Raw genomic sequence first — 26,306 nt, 5'->3', positions numbered from 1 at the left:
AATGGTTAGATTACTTAGTTGTTGCTTAATTCCACTGTACGATCAGCCACTTAATACATATAGCAAATGTGATTTTAATGTAATTTCCATATGATTCATTATTAAGTCAAATAATTTGTAAACTGTCAGTGTATATGACAAGCACTTGTTGATGCGATTGCAACACCACAGAGGCTGTGGTTATTTCCTGTTGTTATTTCCTGTTGAGCTACTGAACTTCGACATATTGAAAGTCCTTTTAGGTTGATTACGGTATGTGCATAAAACCTTGTAAGGTACTTAAGGTATTACTTTATTCAATCCCACACCAGGGACATTTACTTGTTACAACAGCCAGGGATGGAGCCAGCAATAAAATAATTAAAAAATAAATTGTTGAAAAGAATGCAATCATGTAGTGTCACCTCACTTGGTAGCACATTGGTTGATGGATTAAACACTTCTTTTATTTATTTTTCAACGGCAAACAATGGTGTGCGAGTTTTCTTCCATGACTGACTACTACGTTGCCTAAAACTAACGCACCCGCACGGCCTTGAGTATTTGGCGCGAGACCCTACCTGTCTAACCTGAACATTATGTCAACGATAAATTAGGCGATCAGGTCATTTATAGAGTATCAGACAGACACTAGGCTACACATTAAAGTCATACAATGAATAACATCACTTTGTATGTGATGGCAGGTACATTTCCCGTTTCATAGCATATGTTCAAATCGCACAGGCATCACTGTTTCAAACAACAGACCTAACGTGTTCTAACGACATTAGTCATGTGTAGAATTCTGGGGTATTCTTACTGTATTCTGATGTGTTCATATGTTACTTCTGTGTGTAGTAGCCTATACAACGGGGAGAGGTCCATACTATTGTACATAACATAACTGTGCCTTAGGCCTGTGTACCAGCAGGAAGGTCAGACAGGCCGATGTTTGGGAACATCCGAGGAACATCAGACATAACATGGGCCGAGGGAGACAGCATGTCTGCCTATTCGGGCTGGTATCTCCATCTGGCCAGAGCCGGGTTTTGTACACTGGTTGGCTCCTGCCACGTTGGCCTGATTGTCGTGTGTATGTTTTAATGTAACAGGCTTTGTCTTAGGTTTTGACTCTGAGATGGATCGAGGAAGCGACCAAGGAGCATCTTCTGTCGGAAGGCTCAGCCGCCGCTTGTAACAACAACCAGAACTGTTAGACTGCACAGTTTTACTGTTCGAGACTCAGCCTGTGTTCTGTTATTCATTATTGTACCATCTACAATAAATCATCATCTAATCGCCGATCCTGATCCCGCCGTCAAGCTTTATTGACCATACAACCATCAGAACTAAAACACAACGCAACAACCAGAGAATCCTACACGTTTTCTAACACTGTTTATTCTCAAACATAGGCTTGCCGCGCAACTAAAAATAGACCCGCGCCACCAAGTTCCTGTCATGACTTAACCCTTTCATTGCTGAAACTGTACAATAGGCCTCAGTCTTTTGTATTTGTTCAATGTTAGGCAGGGCTTAATTTGAGCCGGAACATGTTCCGGCACCTCCGACGTTGGATCCGGAACCTTTTTTATTGGACCCGTCAACTCTTACGTCAATGTAAAAAATAAATCGCCTAAACGAAAAATAAATAAATTACTGTTTGTGTAGTGTTCAATGTTGATATCTTTCTTATTAGTCTTTAGAAATAGGGAAGACCAAACAGGATACAACAAGCTAATCGACTATTTGAAAGTGCTTTATCCACAATATTGGCCACAGGAGGGTGACGCGCTGTTCAGGGAGAGAGAAGTTGAGACGCTCAGCCAGCAGTTTTGCATCGATAGCCCGCGGAATGTCATCAGGGCTTTCAGGGAATACCACCTCTAACAAACACCGCGTGAGTGTTTGTGTCTCCCGTTCCCTCTCTGTGTCATATTATGTGTCAGTTCCGATGTGTTTTGATTGGGGGGAGGTGTCCGGGGGGAATAGGCTAGGGGTTCAGATAGGTATTCACATGTGTCAATCAGAAATTACTTTTTTTACATTTTACACCATGCAATGCAGTGTGTTGCAAGTTCTGAAGTTAATAAACATTGCCCTGGTGTACACACCGCGTTGTTTCGTTTTTTTTTAGTCAGAGCTATGTACGCAGGTTTTTTTGTTGTTGGTCCGTAACCTCAAATCCCCGTTTTGAGTCGCCGGATCCACCCCGCCTTTATGCTCCGGCACCTCCCACTTTACAAATTAAGCACTGATGTTAGGCTTATCTCTAAGGCAGTGGTTCTTAAACTTTTTGTCTGGCGACCCCACAAAAAAGTATGGCGAGGTCTGGCGACCCCACTTTCCCCAAACCCATTCTAAGTCCTTACTCAAATACCCCCCTCAAACGTTAACAACTAAATCAAGCAAAAACTAGAAAGCAAAGTCATTTGTTTTATTTACTCCATGTGAACAAGAACCGAGAAAACCAAACAATCACGATTAAACAAGTGTAGGCTGCCGCCATATCAGATCAGAGCGCTATGTGCGTAGCGCGCGCACACACAAGCACGCACACACACATACACATGCAGCTTTAGGCCTACAACGTTACATTAATTATATTTATGGCGATAACAATAACAATATTTTTTTTATTTCCCTTTTCTGGTTTACTATTTCCACGGTGCTGAGCCGACATCTGTATTTTGAGATGTCGTTTCATTTTGACAGGTTTTAAGATCTCATTCGCCAGAACATCGACGCAAATCACACATTGTGGGTGGTTGAGGTTATCTTTAACTTGGCAAGTGAATGCATATTTCAGAAATTCTTTCTGATAAAGCCGACGCGCCGTTTGTTCTTTTTTATTCTCACCGGCCGTTAGACTTGTCCCATCTGAGGATCACGGAGGAGTAGACGCACTGGTAGATGGCACTTCCGAGCTTTTGTTCAATTTTTTAAGCAGCCACCTGTCCATTTTGGCTAGTAGGCTACCTATGTCTTTTGTTTTGTTTTACTTAAAATAGCGGGAACAAGTTGAGTTTACATAGTGGGAGCAGATAGTTATTTGTTTCTATCAGCGGACCAGTAGCCCATAGGCTGAACCAGATCTCGTTGAAAGACGAAAAAAAATCTCTCTCTTCTCTTAACTGCGTGTAAATAAGAAAAAGGCAGAAAAGGGCAATATTATTTTCCTTTGTTTCACCTAATAATAATTTCAGACTGAATACAGAAAATAATTGGCGACCCCACGGAAGTTTTTGGCGACCCCATTTGGGGTCGCGACCCCTAGTTTAAGAATCACTGCTCTAAGGGTAAGTCTTACCTTAGAACAGAACATGTTTAACTTTAAAGGAGCGTGTTACCGCTGGGAGGATGAATGTGTATTTAAATTGGGTCATTTATGTAGTAGAAATGTGGAGTCATTATTGAAGCCAGCGTCTTCTTGACCGAGAAAAACCCGAAAATGTGTTTTTGGCTCAATGGGATGAAAGCCAACAACTCCCATAACTCCCTGCCTTTCACTGCTCTTCGCTGCTGGTCATGATAGATCAATTCTAGGATACCTCTTTTTTAAGATGACCTGGCACAAAGATGTTACGTTTATACTATGGCTGTTGAGACTGTGGACCCCAGGTAGGTGAATTTGTCCACCGCAGATAGAGATGTGTTGTCGATGGACACAGCAGGGTTCAGGGTTGCAGTTTTGGCAAGGACAACTGTCTTTTTTAAGCTGATCTGTAAGCCAAACTCTAGACATGCAGAGGCAAAGGATGAGCAGAGCAGTTCTGCCTCTGAGTGGGCGACAAAAAGGCAGCATCATCAGCATAAAGCAGCTCATGTACCAGAACATGGTGTACTTGGGTCTTCACCCGCAGTCTGGCCAGATTGTTTTCCTGAGCTGCGGGTGTGTAGAAGGATACCTGAGTCATCAGAGAGGGCATGGCGTAGTAGGGTAGAGAAGGCATGGCATAGTAGGGTAGAGAGGAATATTCCGAAGATGCCTTTAAACCGTACAGTTGTAACTTAGGAGGACAGCAAAGTCTTTGCAGGTTGGGGAAGAGTCCAGATCGGCTAACGTAGTCAAAGGCCCGGGTCAAGTTTACAAACACCAGGAACAGAGGTTTGTGTTGTTCAATACACTTTTCCTGTAAGGCTAGATTCAGCGCTAGCTATCAAGGTAATCTCTCTGATTTAGAAAATATGATTAGACAAATTAGGAAAGAAACTGACCAGGAATTGAATCGTAATGTTAAACCAATGACCTTGTAATCTACTCTTGAATTGAGTTCACCTGAAAGCGTGGAAGTGAATGAATGTGTTGATGCAGATGTTGAACAATGTGCAGGATTACTAAACCAGATCACCCTGACCTCAGAAATAGTTGATGATTATTGAATGTGAATAAAAGAATGGAAAATGAACCATAACTGCAAACAATTACCTCATAATAAACTAGATGTACCGCATAGCGGTACAAAATATGACCGCCGCTCAGTCCTGTACAGCCGTTCCGTGAAAATAAATCACACTTCAATTTGTCTCCATATTTTACTCCATCCCCCACTCTTGAAACTTTTGTGTATGCTTGTTTGGCATGCCTGAGTGTGTGTGCTGCACAGAAAGTAGCCTACTGGTGCTGAAAAGTTGAATAGATTGTAGAATAGCCAAAGAAGATGTAGCATTGTTATAAAACCTTTAAAATCTCTAAACAATCACAAGTAGGGCAGTTCATCACAGTTCATCCATTGCAACTGATTGATGAAAGGTCACTTACACCTGTAGGCTACATTGTATTTGGGAAAAGCAAAAGGTATCAGCATAATGTTATTTATGTATTTATTTGTTTGTTTGTTTGTTTGTTTGTTTGTTTGTTTATGAACAAAAACATCTCTGTCAGTTCCATGCCGTTTTCAACAGCTATCAAAAACAAGGTCATTTTTGGATGGATGGATTTTTTGTGAATGTTTCTTCTTCTACATATGATTTTAGTCATCTTTAGTTCATGTAATACTTCATTGTCAATGCACAAATTAAGTAACAGTAGTCTGAAACGTTATTGTTAATGCACAAATTAAGTAACAGTAGTCTGAAACGAAATGCTGTTTTACATGTAACCAGTGGTGCAAATAACTGTCCAAATGGGCCTTGATGAAATGCGTCGCTAGACTGTTCATACACATTTTAACGGGCCAAAGTTGAAGAACTGTTGTCCGTTATTGTTCGTGCAAATATAGGCTGATTCATGTTCCCTTGCATTGTGTAACTGAGGTCCATGGCTAGTCTGGCTTTCACCAGACCAAGCTCAATCTTTTAAGAAATCAAAAAATAAATAGCAGGCAGATCAGGCTGGGTTCACCCAGCCTAGTCCATGGCACCCGATATTGTTTAATTTTCCGATTGAGATATCCACGCTCTGGCTATTCTAAATGCAAAAATGCATCAGGGAGTTATGACAAAACTGTGACTAACAAACTAGATCCTAATAGAAAGCTGTTAGCTTCCCTAAGCTACAGGTAGGCTTATAAGGTAGGCCTATTTACAACATGTCAATAGGCTATGCTGGCGACACAAATAAAATCTCCTTTGGAAACCAATGGCTCACGCCTTACAGTATCAAGCGGACTTAAACTGCCATATCGTGGCGAAAAAGTTGTAATAAAATTCACGCAGCTCCATGAGTCAAGGAAAGCGCGAATGAAGTAGCCACTTCTAAATGGGACCCACTACATAGTAGCTTAAGGTGTGTTGCTAAAGCAGCCATAATGAAATGAAGGTGTCATTGTTTGGATACTTCACACACACGTGCTTTTTAATTTCACAGACTACAACTACCAAGCTGGAATCAAAGCACATCGATTCCCCTCTCACACCCTGCACGCACTTAAAACGAAATAAACAGGCGTCTTAGTCTCACGCATGTATAGGCAAAACTGTATCAGTAACGTTGGTAAATCTTCCATTGCACAGAATGATTTTTGTAGCACGTGCAACAAATGACAGTCGAAAGATACAATTACAGTGCTGCTATCAATTTGCTTGGTATATCCGCATTTCTAGTTTTCTACAAATGCAATCAATCAAATTGGCCTCCATCACTCAACCAACGCTAACGGTAACATTACCTAGGTCCTTATTGATATTATAAGATTAACGTACCTGCAGTAAAAACCAAGCATGTCCGATAAACATCCTCAGATTTATGTCGGCTTCAAGAAGAAATGGGAATTACATTTAATGTGAACATCGTCCTATCCTTATTAGACGTTCTCTGCGGTAAATTACAGTCCTTGTAGGAAGCGTCCATTGTTTTTTTCAACCCACTTTTAACTTCCAACAAAATTACGTCTCACTGCAACGATGCGCCATCTAGTGGACAAACGACTACTTATCGCCAATACTGGAAATGCAGCCATGATGATGGTGATGAATATTTATTATGGCTTTCTTTTAATCCTACTAAATTTGTAATTATGTATCGGCCGTTCTAATACCGATAGTATGTGGGTGCCTGTGTGTGTGTGCATGTGTATATGTGTGCACCGCCATCTACAGGCCAATGAGTGTACAGTCACTAAATGTACACAACCTAATTTTTTTAGACCCCCCCATGGATGAAATTCTACGAAACTTGGCATACCCCCAGAGAATGCCAGGTCAATCATACACATAAAATTTGGTGCAGTTCTGAACATCTTAACTGAAGATAGGGGCGATTAAAGCAGAATAATATTGCATTTTCATTTTTTACCGGGGGGGTGCAAATCACAAATGAGTGATTATGGGCCAGGTTGATGTGGGCCCTTGAGACCAACATACCATAAAAGATTCTTCATCCTCAGTGCCACGGTTCAGGTAGTTATTTAGGAAAAACTGCTTTTTTTGCGGTTCGGGGGGCCCAGCACGGGGGTGGAGTGGCCCCCGGGGATGAACCGAAATTTTTCCGTAAAAGTCTAGTGGGGCTACATACCCACCAAATTTCATGTGCCCCGGTGGTTCGGTGTCCCGGGTATCGTTGACCAAAAATTCAGGAAGTAGATGACGGGGGGAAAAAAAAAAAAAAAAAAAAAAAAACTTTGACAATCCCTATATGACCGCTTCGCTAGCTTCGCTATGTGCGATGAATGAAATGTATCATTACAAGTATTTTAATAGCCTGACCTTGTAAAGTCTAGGGAATTATGCATGTAAAGAATAGTATGTCTCAAACTGTGAAATGGGTAAAGTGCCTTAAACTGTTTAAATGAATGTATTCAGATTGCATTGTAATGCCATAAGTGTTTGTAACCTGTAAGAATGTAACCGAACTCTCTCGATGACCGTAAAAGTGTAGGCCGTTGCTAAATGTAATGTGTCACATGGTTATAATTGCCATTGAATGTAAACTGTTTGTGTAACCTCTGGAAACTATCTGTAAACCTGAATGTAATGTATCATCTCCGAAATGTAACCCGGAGAAGTATGTTAATGTGTGTCATCTTAATGTTGGTTAAGATCAGTGACTTCTAGAATGTATTAGCTATCGTGAGAATTTTCCCAGCTACCGTGAGAATATTCCCAGCTATTGTGGGAACTTCTAGAAGGTTCTAAACTGTCGTGGGAAAGTAGGATTGATTTGCCTTAGGAATGTGTGGGGGAGGTCAAGTCCACCTAGTATAAATAGGGGCCGAACTAAACGATCGCACAGAGAGTGACTGCAGAAGACAATCAGCTGACTTTTTCCCTTTTTTGAGGACTTACTTTTTTCCCTTATATTCTCTTTTTCTCCATTTGTGGATTTACCATTTTTATTGTAATCTCTTCTCCATTTGTGGATTTACTATTTTCCTATTTTGTGGATTTACTCTTTTTATATTTTATACAACATTGTAACCTGCAAGTGGATATTACGCCGCATTTTGTTATCATCACCAAAGTGCTGAAAAGTAAAGAACTTATTTAACCTTGGCATCTAATTCTTCAAGCAGTATTTTTGTCTTTTCTTGGTCTTTCTACGAATTCCAGCAGGAGGGTAAGATAACTTGTCTCTTCTGTGGTTATTCATCTGTCTTTTCTAAGACTTGGGTCAGCGTGACTTTATACTGAAGGACGGTAAGAAGGTCTCCACTCTTTAAAACCTGAGCAAGAAGTAGCCTATAACCTGTGTCTCTAGATAAATTTTAGGGTCAAACATCTTCGCACGTTAGCCAACTGTACGAGACCTAGGCGTAGCTGCTCCTTATTTCATAAACATCTCAATAAATCCACCACGGAAGCCTGATCAACTTCCAAGGGGGATATTTAAAAATAGGGGCAAAAGGTTATCTGCGCCGCAGAGGGAAGACGTGCGACTTCGCTCGACAGTAGGTCCCTGCTATCTACAATAACCTCAAGGGGGTATCATGGGTCTTAACTGCCTAGGCCTGGGGTTACGTCTGAGTAACGGCTGACGTTGACTAGGTTCTGGGGGTTACCTGCAGGGGGCAACACAGTTTGTGATGTATCCTCAGGCTCTCTCATGCCCATGTCTGGTATCACTGGTTCAGGGATGTTAAACTCCAGTGGCAAGGGTGCATGTCGGAGGTGCTTGACATTCCTTATCACGAGAGTCCCATTTTCCGTATTGACCAGTTCAAAAGAAGTGTCAGAAGTATTCCTTAGTATGACATAGCGAGCATCTTTCTATTTTGCATCTAGTTTGCTGTTCTCCAAGTTTGCAATGTATACAATGTCTCCTATTTTCAAATTATGTTGTTTTGCTCCATGTTTCTTATCTGCGTACTCTTTCATTTTGCTTTTGTATTCTTCATGATGCTTTCTTATACCGCATTCCTCATTTTCTTCCTTCTCCAAGGTTGGTAGTTTTGTACGCATATCCCTTCCAAAGATAAGGTAGGCTGGAGTTTCGCCAGATGCTCTGTGGGTAGTTGTGCGATATGCCATGAGAATCTTCGCACAATCTTGGCACAAATATCTCCACCTAACCCTCTGAACATGGGAGCTGTAGATTTGTACACAGAATATACTCTTTGGATGGAATCCTACAACATTTTTGAGATAGCCAGTGGATCCACACATAACGCAGATGAGGTGAGGAGAGCTACTTTGTTACACTGCATAGGCACGCCAGTGCAACGAATTTTTGCAAATCTGCCAGGTTTGAAAGGAACGTATGCACAAGCAGTGCACGCTCTAAATACCTACTTTACCCCTTGAAGAAATGTAGTTCTGGAAAGGCATAAATTCAGACAAAGAACACAAAATCAGGAAGAGACAATAGATGCGTATGTGAATGCACTGAGAGAACTGTAAACTGAGCCCATTTTCAACGTGGAATCAGAGGGTCATCAGAAGACATACTCTGAAGCACGGACAGCACAGCCACTTTTGCCCCTTGCTCTGCTTGTTTTATCACCTTCAGAAGGCAGGTTGACCTGAACGGACATTTCTGTACACACAATTGACTTTTTTTTATTTTATAGTGTCACCAGGTATTAACAGAATTGAAAATCGAAAAACGACCTTATATCTGTATTTTTAAAAAACAAAATAGGAAATTCCCTCGTGTTTTTGTTTTGGATATTAAACTTTGTATCCCCACGACCGAAATCCAAAATCCGCACAACAAGAATGTGAAATCGGCACTTTCCTCAATTTTTCATTTGGCGTATCCCCGTTAGGCTGTCCTACATTGAAACCTATGACGTTTTAATTAGAGACATGTTTGTAAACAAGCTAACTTACGCAGAAATGTCAGCTACGTTGTATCAACTAGGAGCAAGGGGAGTGGAAGCCGTAGAATGCTAACCTGCCTCCGCCAGATGGATTTGCTCCGCATATCCATCTGGGAACTTTTCATTGAAGAACTTTTGGGAAGGGGCGGACATACTGGTTAGCTGATTGGATAAACCATCTGTCTATCACCACCTTTGTTGGTTATCGACGGGCCAAATCAACCAATTAGATGAACAAAGTATTCTTCTAATGCCGTTTAACATACAATTAAGTTAGGTAACGTGACAAACGTTAAGATGTTTTAACTTACCATTTATGAACCTAATCAACAACAATTCCCATCAAGTTTTCACGGTAGGCCCTACACTTCTGAAGAAAGTATATTCCTCCATTATGAACTGGAATCAGCCGTGGAGGATGTCTGTGTCGTTCATTCCTCCCAGCTGCATGGCTGAGACTAGCTTCACAGTTTACCCAGGAATACGTGATAATTGGCCTAAGGAAGCATATAGCCAGCCGACCAAAGACGTAGGCTATTTGGTTATGGTTATGATAGGCTAATGGTATTTCGCAGATGCTTCTGTTCAAAGTGATAGGCCTACAACTAATTTATATTTATATTCATATTGTAACAACTGAGGCAACAAGGTTCAAATCAGTACATTTATTGGGTCAGGAGCGGGGAACACAGACAGGTCAAAACATCATTGTAGAACACACAAGGCTAGTCACTAACACATGCACAATACACGAACGGGTAGTCACACACAACACACATGAATAAACACATGAGGTACAACCATAGGGTAGGCTACAACCAAGGGAAGACTACACATGCTAACACACCACAAGGTAAATGCAAATACAATAGGCCTACTAAAACCGATATATCACATTCCAACATGCACATATGGCATTATGGGAGTCCGATACAACGCGTCAAACGCACCGACGTTAGATTTTTTTTTTTGCAGTTTAAACTGTTAAGCTAAGCCTATAAACATAGGCAAATAAATGCATGATGTGTATTCCCAGCTAACAATTTATGGTTTCCAAAACGTTCTGGGAACCATAGTTTTTGGTTTCGGAAACGTTAGTTTTTGGTTCCCAAAAGTTCCCCGAAGGTTAGTTTTTGAGTAAGTTTTGGTTCCCATGGAAAGTTTGCTGAATGTTCCGGAAACGTTAGTTCTTGGTTATATAAAACGTTCCCTGAACGTTCCCCTAACGTTATCTAAAGGTTGCAAACCTAAAAAAACCTTCCCCTAACATTCCCTAACCGTTGCAAACTTTAGAAACCTTCCCCTAACGTTCCCTAACTGTTCCCATAACGTTCCCTAAACGTTGTAACATTTCATGTAACATTGTCTTTTCAGTGACATGTACCCTCTTTCTTCGAAGGGTGCACGCAACCATAATCCCACTCCCTAGCACACCTGGACATAAATTAGGCCTACATATCGATCAAAATGAGAAGCTTGGTATGTTCTGGCGATTTTTTTTCTATGTGCAGATCACTGTCCTTCAACATCACCATCTTGCTCCCTTTGATGAACATATAGGCTAGCAATTATCCATTCGGACAGTGGCAAACAATGCTGTCAGCATGCAGTAGTGAATGTGGAGTTCCTGTTTTCATTTTTAACTTGAATAATGACTAATTGAAATTACAATATTGAAATTCAAACCCTCATTGTATATTTGATTATTTTTTCCACAAAATGCTTCAATATTTGTGTTTTATTTTTCTCTGGGAAGTACTGTTTTAGGTAAAGGTCTTCAAATCCGTTTTTTGATCACTGTTTCAACCTTGAAAATCAAATGAACAGAAGGTACACGGACCATCTGCCCATGTTTCTTGTCCTTTTCAGAAAAAGGGACCCTGCCATCACAAGCTCCAAGACATTCTTAGATGGCTTGATGCTCATGTAAGTATTGAACATATGACACTGCATTCTATGATGTGAATATTAATGAGCTCAGAGTTTTTTCTATTTTGCAACACATTGTGTTTGCGTTTGTGTGTTTCCTTTTGCATTTCAGGATTCCAACAGAATAAGCGAACAACAGTCCTGCTTGGCATGCCCCACTTTCTTCGTCAAGATACTTCCAGCATTCTAAAGACCTGTGAGGTAGGTTTAGCAAATGACTTCAAATGTGATTTGGAAGCACTGGTTGAAATACAAGGGCATGCTCTACAGATGGAAACTCATAATTCTATAAAGCATGTAACATTGTATTTGAACTAAGCAGATTATTTTAACTGTTCTAAACTGTAATAGAATAAAAGCATGTCCCTGGTAATGAGTTAAATATTCACCTTTCTGGTGATTTGTTTTTCAGCCAACTGGTCCAGTTGAAGATGTCTTAAAAGAAACCAGTGTGGGGATCCTGATCGTGTATGAGGACTGCAGCAAATGCGTGGTTCTACAAAATCAATGACATATGTCTTGATTTGGAGGAACAGTTTATCGTCATGGACATTTCCAATATTACAAAGGCCTTTGAACTCTTTGGACTGATGGGTCTCAATATGGACTACCCGAAGCATCTAAAATTCACATTTGAAGTACTACAAAAGCTGTTCTTGAACATTGGAGGGAGCTCCTCTTCACATGAACATTGCAGCTGCTTTCTCCAAAACAGGCTGCTTGGTAAAGAGTAGTACAACAACCTTCCGTAGACCTTGGACTTGGTCCTCAGTTTTGATTTGTTTTTATGTGTGTTTTCAGATAATTTTTTCTAATGTAGCATAATGGGTTTCCCCCCCCCCAAATTTGATGTGCTGTACATCCACCTGTGTATTTTTAGTTAGTTTTTGTTTTTTTCTTAGATATTATGATGTGCATCCTATCTTTGAAAAAAATAAGTATAAAAGTTTTTAAAAGTTAAAAAAAACTAACAAGGAAAATACATGTCTGAACAAATTTATTTCAACTAATGATCCTATTTTGAAACAACATATAAATTAATCAAGTTAACTTACATGGCTTTTTTGACACAACAAGAGTCTATGTAACATTTGTAGTTGACTTAACTAAGAAAGATAAGTTAAATCAAATGTAATTTTATGTCAAGTTAACTCAAAAACGTAAGGCAGCGGGGTAACAAACCTTTTTAAGTTAAAAGGGCAAATAATTTTTTACAGTGAGGGCCAGATGTACTAACGCTTTTGCGCCCACTTCAGGCGTATTTGTTTCGCAATGTGCGTGAAAAATCATTGCGAGGTATGTACAAACAGGCCGCAATGATGTAAAAGTGCAAACTGCCTGTCGCGGGAGCTGAAAGTGGCAGATTGCGTTTGTCATGTCATGCATATGCATTCATGGGAGGATCCAGGGGAAAGTGGGAGTTTAGCGTAAAAAGATGGGAGGTATGTACACGGTATGTACAAAGACTGTTCCTGAAACCGCACGTCTATTCTGCGCCTGAATACTTCCGCCTTGTAAAAGCAGGTGTTACTGTAATCCAAATTGCAGTTCAATGCGTCAATAAGAGAACCTTTCAAAGACACAGAATCGCTATTTAGAGCACCAGTTTTTGTGGTGAAAGTATTTGTACTACCAAAAGCAACCTCAACTTTCGTTGGCCTTTCGAATGTCTTACTTTCACTTTCACGTCATTCACTTAAACTTTCCTACTTGCTAGATTTGACCAATCTTCCATAGCCTACGTGCACAAGTAGTTTGAGTAGAACTACTGATCTTCATTATGTCCCTGCTTGTTTACATCTTATCATGTATGGTATTACTGCATTTCATGATCGCTAAACGTTTGATTATTATGACCGCCGCTAGCGAAGCTAGCGAAGCGTTCATATAGGGATTGTCAAAGTTTTTTTTTCCTTTTTTTTTTTCCGTCATCTACTTCCTGAAATTTTGGTCAACGATACCCGGGGCACCGAAACACCGGGGCACATGAAATTTGGTGGGTATGTAGCCCCACTAGACTTTTATGGAAAAATTTCGTTTGGTCCCCGGGGGCCACTCCCCCTCCGCGCTGGGCCCCCCGAAACCCAAAAAATGCAGTTTTTCCTAAAAAACTACCTGAACCGTGGCACCGAGGATGAAGAAATTTTTATGGTATGTTGGTCTCAAGGGCCCACATCAACTTAGCCCATAATCACTCATTTGTGATTTGCACCCCCCCGGTAAAAAATGAAAATGCAATATCATTCTGCTTTAATCGCCCCTCTCTTCAGTAAAGACGTTCAGAACTGCACCAAATTTTATGTGTATGATTAACCTGACATTCTCTGGGGGTATGCCAAGTTTCGTAGAATTTCATCCATGGGGGGGGTCTAAAAAATTAAGTTGTGTGTACATTTAGTGACTCTACACTCATTGGCCTGTAGATGGTGGTGCACACATATACACATGCACACACACACACAGGCACCCACATACTATCGGTATTAGAACGGCCGATACATAATTACAAATTCAGTAGGATTAAAAGAAAGCCAAAATAAATATTCATCATCATCATCATGGCTGCATTTCCAGTATTGGCGATAAGTAGTCGTTTGTCCACTAGATGGCGCATCGTTGCAGTGAGACATAATTTTGTTGGAAGTTAATCTAAAGTGGGTTGGAAAGACACTATGCTTCCTACAAGGACAAGACTGTAGGCTACAGTAGTTTACCGCAGAGAACGTCTAAGGGTAGGATGATTTCTGCATGACATGTAATTCCCATTTCCTCTTGAAGCCGAAATAAATCTGATAATGTTTATCGGACATGCTTGTTTTTTACTGCAGGTAGGCAGGCTACGTTAATCCTATCAATAGCAGAACGTAGGTAAAATAATGTTACCGTTAGCATGGTTGAGTGATGGAGGCCAATTTTATTATTGATGTATTTGTAGAAAACCATAAATGCGTTTATAGTGTAACGTCGGCGCAAAAGACAGTGTTAGCGTTCTCCCGCGCAGGGGATCCTGGGATACGAGAGCGAACATTTGGGGGGTTTATGTCGTTATTCTCCTTAGTTTTGTGTGTAATGTTAGCGTCTTTATTGTAACATGTTTCGCTTTTAGTTCTCCCTCGTGTGTGATCCTTTTTGTTTGGGAGGCTGCGTCCTCCCCTGTATGTGTAGTGTGTGTGCGTGCTTGACCTGCCCTGTTTGCATTGTGTTCTGTGTCTGAGTCCCTGCCCTCGTTCGTGAGCCAATAAAGCTGCCATTGAACAACGTTGGTGTCGTGTGCATTAAACGTTACATTGGTGTCAAAAGCAACTTTCGAACATGGAAGCCTCCAATGCTGGACTGAGTGGCGGAGCTGCCCCTGCCCCGGGAGTCTACGTGAGGGCAGGCGACCTGACCCCGGGGTGGGGGCCGATCGAGCTCCCGCCAGCCCTTTTCAGGGCTCCGAAGGCTCGCACAAAGGCTCGGCGACGAAGGGAGAGAAGGAGGGGCGCCATCATCAAAGCCTGGCTCCACGCGGCAGACGAAGCTCCGGGAGATCTCTGCTCGGAGGAAGAGGGCCGTCTACTCGAGCTGCGTGAGGAGGACGTGAGCGGGTTCCTCGGGAGAGACTCGGGCCTGCTGGCGGCAGAGAGCGCGCCAGGGGCGAGGGAGGAAGAGAGCGGCGGCGAGAGCGGGAACGAGAGTGAGAGCAGCGCGGAAGACGGGCCACCTGGATTGCTGGTCGAGGTGGGGCCGGAAAGGCTGCCCCCGCCGGGGGAGAGACAGCGCGAGCTGGCGGCTCACTTCCGGCCCTCCTCGACGGGCCGACTGTGGGTCCCGGAGAGAAGCCCGTTTGTCGCGGGGGAGATGGAAGCGGCGAGGATGATGGGGAGCCTGGGCGGCCGCGCCTGCTTCGCGCCATTCTGGAGCCACGAGGGGTGCGGGGACTTTTGGGTAGGGAAGAGGGTGGGGGCCCTCTAGAGTGTGACTGTTTTTGTGTGTTTTAACTTTTGGGTGCGTGTGAGGGGCACCGTGCAGTGCTAGGCGCTAGTTCTAGTTGGCCTGTTGGCCGGCGCCTTTAAAAAAAAAAAAAAAAAAAAAAAAGTTTGTTGTGTGGAGTTCGATAGCACGACCATCTCGGGGGTCGTGCCTTCGCCGAGGCCGCGAAGGAGTGGAACGGGCCGGGAACAGAGCAGTGCGGCTCTGCGAGATGGCAACACGAGGAGGGACGCCGAAGACGGTAGCTGCAGCGGGAGAGCTCAGCGCGGTCCGGTTGCTGTGGAGTCGGTGCCTGTCTGTCCTGGTCGGCGACTCGACGGAGCGGAGTGGCATTGGCGCAGCTTCATCTGGCCCCCCTCTAACCCCGGTGCTTGGTACAGTGTCGACGGTTGTAAGGCCACCTAGGGCCCCGTCTGGAGAGGAGGAGTGCCGTGGTGACACGCCGCGGAAAGTGCAGCCTGAGGGCGGCTGCTGAGAGGGAGCTGGTGACGAGCGGGTCGGCCACGTGGCTGCTAGCACGCCCGAACTGGATTGCTAGCAGCGTGGCGCCCCGTTGAGTGAGCTCCTGCGGTGCGTGCACCCCACGTGAGTTGGCGGTACTGTCGCACTGGACTGAGTGGCGGGCGACGCGCGCCGACGCTAGCATGTGGCTACCTCGTGGTGGCAACGGCTTGTTGGGGGAGCTATGTAGCGTCGGCGCATAAAGACTGTGTTAGCGTTCTCCAGCGAAAGGCATGCTGGGACACGAGGGTGAACAATCGGGGGGTTTATGTCGTTATTCCCCTAAGTTAGAAGTGTAAAGTTGGTGTTTTTATCGTAACCTGTTTCCCTTTTTAGTTATCCCTCATGTGTGTTCCTTTTCGTGTGGGGGGCTGGACCTCCCCTGTTGGTGTAGTATGTGTGTTTCCTTGACCTGCCCTGTGTGTATTGTAATCTGTGTCTGAGTCCCTGCCCTCGTTCGTGAGCCAATAAAGCTGCCATTGAACAACGTTGGTGTCGTGTGCATTAAACGTTACAATAGGCTACCAAGCAAATCGATAACAGCACTAATTGTATCTTTCGACTGTCATCTCATTTGCTTATGACCATAACCTAGTCTACTAACAGGAGCTAAGTGAGTTAGCCACAACACGTTCGCTACGTGATGGTTTTTTAATGGAAAATATATAGGCTACCTGAAAGATAACCTGTCTATGATCCCGTGATGATCTACATCTCCATTTAAACCAGATGTTTTAGAGCGCACGTTGAGATGTATTCAGGGCAGGGCTGTACCTACACATATTTGTTGCACGTGCTACAAAAATCATTCTTTGCGATGGATGATTTAGTACCAACGTTACACCGGTCAGATACAGTTTTGCCTATGGCTATTCCGTGAGACTGAGGCGCTTTTTGTTTGTTCGAAGTGCGTGTTTAGGGTGTGAGAGGGGAGTCGATGTGCTTTGATTCCAGCTTGGTAGTTGTAGTCTATGCGATTAAAAAACACGTGTGTGTGAAGTATCCAAACAATGATAACGCTTTCATTATGGCTGCTTTAGCCACAGACCTTGAGCTACGGTACAGTGGGTTGGGATCCATTTAGAAGTGTCCACTTCATTCGCCCTTTCCGTGATTCACAGCTACGTGAAATGTATTACTACTGATATGCAAAACTATTTCGCCAAGAGGTGGCAGCTTGATACTGTAAGGTGTAAGCCATTGGTTCCAACGGAGATTTTATTTGGGTCGCCAGCATATTGACAATTTGTGTTGTGTAATAGGCCTAGCATAGGGCCTACCTTATATAGCTTATAGTTTGTTAACAGTCACGGTTTTGTCATAACTCCCTCTATGCATTTTTGCATTTAGAATAGCTCTAAAACCGGGGGGCGAACACGTCGCAGGGGGGGCGCCAGTGCGTGGATATCTCAATCGCAAAATGAAACAATATTTCTATCGGGCGCCTACCATGGACTAGGCTGGGTGAAAATCAAAAGATTGCGTCAAAAGATTGAGCTTAACCATGGACCTCATGGTTGCAAAATGCAAGGGAACATGAATCAGCATATTATTTGCACAAACAATAACGGAGAGTAGCTCTTCAACTTTGCCTGTTAAAATGTGTATGAACAGTCTCGCAACGCATTTCATGAAGGCCCTTTTGGACATGTCAGTTATTTGCACCACTGGGTAAAACGGCATTTTGTTTTAGACTACTGGTATTTAATTTGTGCATTGACAATAAAGCTGAATATCATTTGAACTAGATGACTAAACTTATGCATATGTAGAAGAAGAAACATTCACAAAAATCCATGACATGACCTCTCTTCTTGATAGCTGTTGAAAACTGCATGGAACTGACATGGATTGTTTTATTTAATAATAAATAAATAAATACATTATGCTGCTACCTTCTGCTTTTCCCAAATACAATGTAGCCTACAGGTGTACCTTTCATCAGTCCAGTTGCAATGGATGGACTGTGATGAACTGCCCTACTTGTGATTGTTTAGAGATTTTAAAGGTTTTATAACAATGTTTTGGGCCAGAAACAAATCTATTCACCTTTGCAGCGCCAGTAGGCTACTTTGTGTGCGGAATGTGTGCAAACACACATTCCAAACAAGCATACACAAAAGTTTCAAGAGTGGGGGATGGAGTAGAAGATGGAGACAAATTCATTAATATGATTTATTTTCGCGGAATGGATGTGCAGGACTGAGCGGCGGTCATATTTTGTACCGCTACGCGGTACATCTAGTTTTTAATGTTGTCATCAGTTAACTTCATTCAACTGTGTTTGTATGTAGGCGCTGCCATTCAGTTGTGGACGTTGGGTCTGACAGCGTTCGCAATCTGCGGTGTGTCCATGACGCTGATAACGCTACGTTCGCAAATGTACGTACATCTGGCCCTCAGTGTTTTCCCATGCAAAGAAAGGTCAGAACTCGGTGACACTACCTGAAAATGCACAAAACAGCACTATACAGTAGTTGTACAGCCATTTGAAAACTACAGTAAAGTTACACATTGCTGTAGTTAGGGGAGTAAATGAGTACAAGACACTGAATATGTATGTTTCAGAGTTTTACTGTATATGCTCTTTGCAATTCTACAGCATTGTGACAGAATTTGATAACTAGTTCACCCCTTTTTTATGTAATGACTCAAGCAATGAAATGAAGACTATTAGTTTTATTGAGAACGACTATTCAGCATCCATAAGTATAGTTCATTTTGACTGACATGACAAAGCAACTGATAAATGTTCAAAAGCATTTGCAATTTGTTCAGAGGAAGGAGAAATTGCTACTATGATGTGCACAAATGACTAAATGTTGTGGAGGTTGAACTAATAGTTATGAGAATTTTCATTCTGATCTGAGAAAAGCACCAAAGCGACTGACAAAAACTGTAAGAAACACTGGTCTATATGTAGGCCAAAAAAATTGCATGTTTAACCACATGCACATACTGTACATTTCCCCCTATTTCATATAGTCTAGTGATGTTACCCGTGAACCCCCTGCTTCGAAGCGTGTATCGAAGACATGAACCAATTTGGAGTGAAGCTTTGTATCGAAGCTTGATTCGTTTTGTGATAATCACGTGATCAGTGACGTCCGAAGCTTCGTTTCACACACACCCACGTGACTGCTTCGAAATTTAATTCAAAGCATTAAAGTTGCGCGACACGGGGGGCGCCGTTGTGGGTTGTTGAAGAAGGAGAGCCAACAGACTCAATAGTGCTGCTGACACGAAAGCTTATTATATAGCCCGGGCTTTTAGCTGAATTATCAGCACACTCGACTCCCGTTCTAAGGTGCGTCTGTTTCGCGGGTTCGAGTCCAGGCGTGTGCAGGACTGAATCGCACAGTTACAACACAACCCAGAATACAATTGGTCTAGGCTACGTACGCAATATAATCATAGAAATGTGTGTGCAATGTGCATGCCCATTCTTTATTCATCTCCCTTCTAAATTGATGTATTTGTTTAAGAATACAAGAAATGTTCACAGCCAAAATACTACCTTTATTGTTTTTGTAGAGAAGGCAATTACATTTGTATTTATGCAGGGTACAAAATAGACTTAGTTAGGCCTATTTATGACATTATTTTATCCATTAATTCATGCTCAACATTTATTCATCTTCGACTCAAAGACATTCATGGCTAATGTCTGAAACAGTTCGTGACACAATGCTATCCTTAACTTTCACCAGCAGAGGTCCTCATAGAGTTCTGAAGCTTTGAGTACTGAACCCTTTTTCGATACAATTGGATTGAAAGCTTCACTGGTTCAGAAAGCTTCAGTTCGCCATCACTAATATAGTCCATTAGCCTGATGAGCCAGACCCACATTAAAATGTAGGGTCTGGGCACTCACCGTTCGCAGTACTCAGTCCGAGGGGCGGGATAATCGGTTGTCTTTCAAATTCCCTCTGCACGCTATAAGTCAAGTCAAGTCAAGTCAAGTTTATTTATATAGCGCATTTCATACACAGAGGTCATTCAATGTGCTTTACACATTTACACAAAACCAAACAATAATAACAAATAAAAGCATAGAAGGGCAATATACACTGAAAAAAGTGATTTTGACATGTAGTAATTTTTTCTTAAATGAAACTGTATTTATATACTCAATTTGTTTGTGTTTTGCAAAAACTCATTTCAGATAAGTAATATCTGCAAGAAAAAAAGGGGTTTGCTTCAGATTTGTTTGTGTTTTACAAAAAACTAATTTCAGTTAAGTAATATCTGCAAGAAAAAAAGGGGTTTGCTTCAGAGGCGGTGCTGCGCATGCGTTTATTTGGCTGCCAAAAGATGATTGTCCTCCATTTTGCAAACGGTTCCGTTGGCTTGAAGAGATCTGCACTTGAAATCTTTACGAAGCAATTTACAAAAGATTCACTGAACAAAAATGCTGATGTGGTACATGAAAATGTAGCTAAAAATGTGGAGAATGCAATGCAATCAAGCATTTTGGACGATATATTTTCACAAGCTGGCAGAAAAGGCAACAGGGCGATGTGCGTTTTATTTGGAGACTGTTTCGCGAGACAGAGACTGAGTTTGCTGCTGATATTCTGGGGATAGGCTACAACATAGCCAATGTACGACTTTAGCCTTTTAATATATTTGCTGCATTGGATCAGTCTTCCTAGAACAGGCAAGGGCTTTCTAGCCTCACGTCAGCAGCGCTGTATCACCCATATAGCCTACATTAAAACAACCAGCGGATGGTCGGCGGGTGCCGTTTCGAAAATTGGTCAAAAAACTTTGGTGTTGATGGATGGCTGATGGATGATAAGTTTTGCTATGCAGTTATGTTTGAAATAATAGCCCATCAGCACATCTCTAGTGTGTGTGCCTCTCTCTCGCTCAGAGGGGAGGGAGAGGCTGAGGGTCGATCCAGCATGGATTCTAAACTCTGTGGTGGATAGGATCTACAATTAGGTGTTAACAATACTACTACGCTAGGTCGAAGTACTCCCAAGTGCTATTGCGCCACACATTGTAGTTCTCCGGTTTATTCGCTTGGAAAATCGCCACGTTTCACGTTGCGTGGCCGTAGCATTTCTATCAACTACTCGTGCAACTGTATTTAAGTCGGTAAAACGTGGATGTTTTTGATTACTCCTACGCTTAGTTGCCGTCAAAGCCCGCTAGCATAGCAACATGCTAACACAGTCCAGCCGCGCACCAGAGCGTTTGAGTGCACGTACGGACACGGGAGAGGTATGACTCAACTCGTGAAAGTTAAGGTAAGAACATATATTACTACTGACATTGGGTGGCGTGTTCCTTTAAACGTCATTTGACAGTCAGTTTACCATTAGAAATTTGGAGTGTCTTTAATTGCCTTATTTGACACGATAGAGCTGTTTTCTTGAATATTTAAGAAATCGTCTAGCAAGCTAGCTAAAGTTAACTTTACCTAGCAGTTCTACTCCAATATAATGTTAACTGGGCTAACAAGTTCATCTTAAAGTTTACTTTTATTACCTCCTCGACGTAATTGATTGAATAACTTCAAAATGAATATATACCTTAATGTTAGACAATTTAGGTCGTTGAAACTCAGTGGACCCAAGTTTGTACAATTAACATTAGCTGCTAACTGAATTGGAACACAGATCTTGCCTGAAATATGGTTGACCTTAACGTTGCTAGTTAGCTAACCGAACACGTTATGCAGCAGACCAAACACGTTTTCACCGACCCCTGTGGAGTCAACTGACACTTAACTTGAGCAATGCCGAGTTTGCAAAATACATTTGTTTGGAGACTCAGAATGCAGGCCAAGGTACATGTAAAAAGGAAAGAAATAGGACGCATGTTTTGTGAGTGATTAGGTCAGGTCATAACTCGGACAATGTTGGGCAAAAGCCACATTTACGCTAGGTTTAGAAACGTGTTTATTTATTCTGTCAGTAATGGAGTACCACTATTTTCTCAATAATGTCATCGCCAGCGCTGAATATGCATGGTGGTGGTGGTGGTGGTGGCATTTCTCAAACTCAACAGCAGTGCAAGATCTGGACAGGCTGATGCTACGCACCTGTTAAGCAGATATTGGTTGAACATTTTATTTGTTCCATGGTGTTGAAATTCGAAATGTTTTCCCTTCAAGGGGACAGTCAGACCAACAAGCAGGGCTGTGTAGCTATTGTTGGTAGATTGTAAGATGTGTCAAATGTCAATTAAATGAAGTGTCAAAATCGTTTGATTAACTAGTACCATTTGTGTATGTATTAAATAAGTATATTTCATAAATGTATACTTTATATTTATATTATAAATGTGTTTCTATCCTCTTTAGTTACAGGTATTGAGAAATGTCCTTGCTTGATGACTGGATCAGGAAATGCCTGTGATGCTTGGGTATTCAGGCAAGCTACAGGTCAAAGATGCGTAACCTTGGATGTCCAGTTACCGCCGTTTTCCAGAAGAAGAAGGTCATAAGTTCCAGAAGAAGGTTTAAAGGACATAAAATGACCAAACATTTGAGGATTTTGCAAGGTGTAAGTTTGTATTACTATTATTGTTTACTTCTCTTACATATTACATACAATGATCACATTGGATCTGTTTCTGCTATTTGCAACTGCCATCAGTTATAGTCACCCTACTCACACACTGCTCTTATGTTCCTTATTACAACATAGCGACAGATAGAGGCATTATAATTTTGTGTCTAACTATAACTGGACTCCTCAGGGTTGATACGACTACATGAGTCGTCATACATTTACCCACTCACTCATTTTCCCGTTGCTCACATTGTTCCTTCCCCAACTGGTACACTCACTTATTAGCCTGATGTCGTTATACTCAATTCCTGTCAGAATTTAAGTCTTGTGCTGCTTCGTTGGGACGTGATTATGGGGTGTGTTTCAACCAATACAGGGGAAAGAAATGCTTGCCAAATGCCTGTTATCTGTTGCAAAGTACTCTGAACTGAATCTTCCGTATTAAAAGTGCTTTATAAATAGAGGTTATTATTATTTAGAGTATTAATTGTATTTTCACAAAATAATTAATATCCCTGTATCTGAACAGACAGAGACTGTACATCTGAGGAGGGAGGCAGCCATCAAGACCCCGTGCCTTTATTTTGGTGAAGATGATGATTCTCTCATACATGTACATGGTAAGTAACACTAACCAAGGGCATGTTGAAATTGCAATAAAAATTGCATTTTTATGCCAATTTTTAAGCCAAAAACCTTTAAGCCAGCTCCCAGCTCGTACCTTTTCTCAAGCGTCATCCTAAAGCAGCTTTTTAAATTTTGTACAGGATATCCATGGCAAGGAGGTGTCAAGAGAAAACCACCCCTTGGAACATGAGGACATCGGCATCGTTGTGGATGGAGGCATCATTTTGGAGGAACCTTGGTCTGTTGCACAAGGCTGTGCAGTGAAGCCAGAGACTTTCTAATGAGGAGACACAGCACTCAAAAAATCCTCCAATCATGTGTTGTGAACTCTGTGCTGGAGTAAGGTTGATGTCGTGAAGCCTTGCGCACGCGCATTTCTGCCAAATAGGATGCCCGATGAGTGCCAAAAAAGCATTGCATTATGGCTGCCGAGTGCAGGGACTTGCCTAAAAGGACTTTGGTGAAGCTAGGGGTCATATACACATTGAATCAATGTTGAACTCTTCAATACTATTACAAATTCATGCAAAAAGTTGTCATTCAGATGGATGGTGATAAGCTCCTACCCAAGGTTCTCAATCTTAAGAACCAAATCATTAGATGGGCAAGTGGGCCACAGTCATGATTGATTTGAAAGATTCAATAAATGGTTGTGAACCTTTCTTTCTCACTGTCTTTCTCTCATTCTTTCTTTCTCACTGTCTTTCTCTCATTCTTTCTTTCTCACTGTCTCTCTCATTCTTTCTTTCACTTTCTTTCTCATTCTATCTCAGCACATTTACTTACACACGCACGCACGCACACACAAACACACAAACACACAATCACTCACTGGTAAGGTGTTTGGCTTTGGTCAAAGGTTCACAACCATTTATTGAATCTTTCTTTCTCTCTTTTGGTGCACACACTCTCTCTCTTTGGCACTACTGCCTTTGCTTTTGCTTTGGTTTGAGAGCGGGAAAATTATTATTTTTTAAAGCAAAGGGTCCCAATGTGTGTTCATATGTGTGTTTCTGTGTTGAACATTTGTTTTAATAAAGACAGTTATACCATTTCTGTTTGAGATTTAAGTTAATACTATTTAACCTGAATTTGAAGTTCAACTTAATTTTTACCAATGAAATTATATACAAATATTAAGCAAATTCAACTAAATATATATGGCTGGATGTAGCTAAATTAAATTGAGTGCAAATGGTTACCTAATACTAATTTTTACTCAAAATATTTGATTGGAGTTTGCTTGGCTTGATTTAGTTGTAACTACTCTATTTAGTTTAGCTTTAATTGCAAGAAAATATTAAGCAAATTCAACTAAATCTATATGGCTGGATGTAGCTAAATTAAATTGAGTGCAAATGGTTACCTAAATAAAATTAAGTAATTCTTGCATTTTTTTCAGTGTACTGTAGTCAAAGAATAGTTAAAAGGTAAAGATCATAATAAAAAGAAAACATAAAACACAAGGTAAAATCATTTAAAAATAAAGAATAATTAGTAAGCAAAAACAAAGGCAAAAGTAGTAAAAAAAGTAATAAAAGACAAGGTAGAATAATTATCAAAGCAGATTCAGAATTTGTAACTCCGCACAGTTAGCAGAAAGCATCTGAGAACAGTTTGGTCTTAAGTCTAGATTTAAAACTGGCTACAGTATAGGCCTTTTTGATGTCATCCGAAAGTTGGTTCCACAGCTGAGCCACATAGCAGCTAAAAGCTGCTTCACCATGTTTAGTTCTAACTGTAGGTTTTACTAGCAGGTTTTTCACCTGGGACCTGAGAGGACGAGAAGGTGTGTACTGCTGAAGCATGTCTGACAAGTATTTAGGTCCTGCTCCATTTACTGATTTATAAACAAGCAATAGTGCTTTAAAGTCAATTCTGTGACTTACTGGAAGCCAGTGCAAGGACTTAAGAATTGGAGTAATGTGGTCAGTTCTTTTAGTTTTTGTTAGAATCCTAGCTGCTGACCTGAAGCTGTTTAATAGTCTTTTTAGGAAGTCCTGTGAACAGTCCATTGCAGTAATCAACCCTGCTGGAGATAAATGCATGAATGAGTTTTTTTAAGTCATGTTTTGACATCAGCCCTCTGAGTTTGGCAATATTTTTGAGGTGGTAAAAAGCTGATTTAGTTATCACTTTCATGTGGCTGTTGAAATTTAGATCACTGTCAATTAATACACCAAGATTTTTAACAGTATCCTTTGACTTCAACCCTTTTGTGTCAAGGAGAGTGGCAACCCTAAGTCTTTCCTCCTTTTTACCAAATATAATAACTTAAATTTTTTCTTTGTTCAGCTGAAGAAAATTTTGAGACATCCAGGTGTTGTTTTGTTCTATACACTGACACATAGATTCAAGAGGACCATAGTCGTTTGGTCATAGAGCTAAGTAAATTTGTGTGTCATCTGCATAGCTATGATATGAAATCAAATTATTTTGAATGATTTGTCCAAGTGGGAGCATATAGAGGTTGAATAATAGTGGCCCCAAGATCGACCCCTGGGGAACACCACAGGTCAAGGACATTGGTGTTGAGGTACAGTTTCCGATGGCAACAAAGAAGCTCCTTTCTTGTAGATATGATTTAGCCAGCTGATAACTATGCCTGTAAATCCAACCCAGTGTTCTAGTCTGTGTAGTAAAATATTGTGATCAACAGTGTCAAATGCTGCACTAAGGTCCAGTAGCACTAGGACTGATGTTTTACCTGAATCTGTGTTGAGGCGTATGTCATTGGAAACTTTAATGAGAGCTGTTTCAGTGCTGTGATTTGCCCGAAAACCAGACTGAAAGTAATCAAAATACCCATTGGATGTTAGGAAGGTGATTAATTGATTAAAGACTACTTTTTCAATAATTTTGCCAATAAAAGGTAGATTGGATATGGGCCTGTAATTGTTTAGCATGGAGGCATCCAGGTTATTCTTCTTGAGAAGTGGCTTTACAACAGCTGTTTTCAGTGACTTAGGAAAAGTGCCAGACAGCAGTGATACATTTACAATTTGAATCCGCCGCTATGAGGTGAAAAACAGTTTTGAAGAAATTGGTAGGCAGAGTGTCTAAGACACATGTA

At 41.4% G+C, this 26,306-nt stretch overlaps 2 long non-coding RNA genes across 2 annotated transcripts; both read left to right on the top strand.

Moving 5' to 3' along the window:
- Positions 1-11,729: 11,729 nt before the first annotated feature.
- LOC143102679 (uncharacterized) lies at positions 11,730-12,113 on the top strand. Its single transcript, XR_012982627.1, has 2 exons — positions 11,730-11,810; positions 12,022-12,113. It is a non-coding gene; the product is annotated as an uncharacterized LOC143102679 (long non-coding RNA).
- A 9,307-nt stretch (positions 12,114-21,420) lies between these two features.
- LOC143102680 (uncharacterized) lies at positions 21,421-23,842 on the top strand. The gene is made up of 3 exons (XR_012982628.1): positions 21,421-22,597; positions 23,136-23,226; positions 23,374-23,842. It is a non-coding gene; the product is annotated as an uncharacterized LOC143102680 (long non-coding RNA).
- The last annotated feature ends 2,464 nt before the right edge of the window (positions 23,843-26,306 follow it).

Source organism: Alosa pseudoharengus, unplaced genomic scaffold, assembly GCF_046254945.1.
Source record: "Alosa pseudoharengus isolate Yale_2024_CS ecotype anadromous, Long Island Sound unplaced genomic scaffold, YU_APseudo_1.1 YU_APseudo_1.1_scf_4, whole genome shotgun sequence".
Classification (NCBI taxonomy): domain Eukaryota; kingdom Metazoa; phylum Chordata; class Actinopteri; order Clupeiformes; family Clupeidae; genus Alosa; species Alosa pseudoharengus.
Note: the sequence above shows the minus strand (reverse complement) of the source record. Positions and strands in the feature narration are given on the sequence as shown.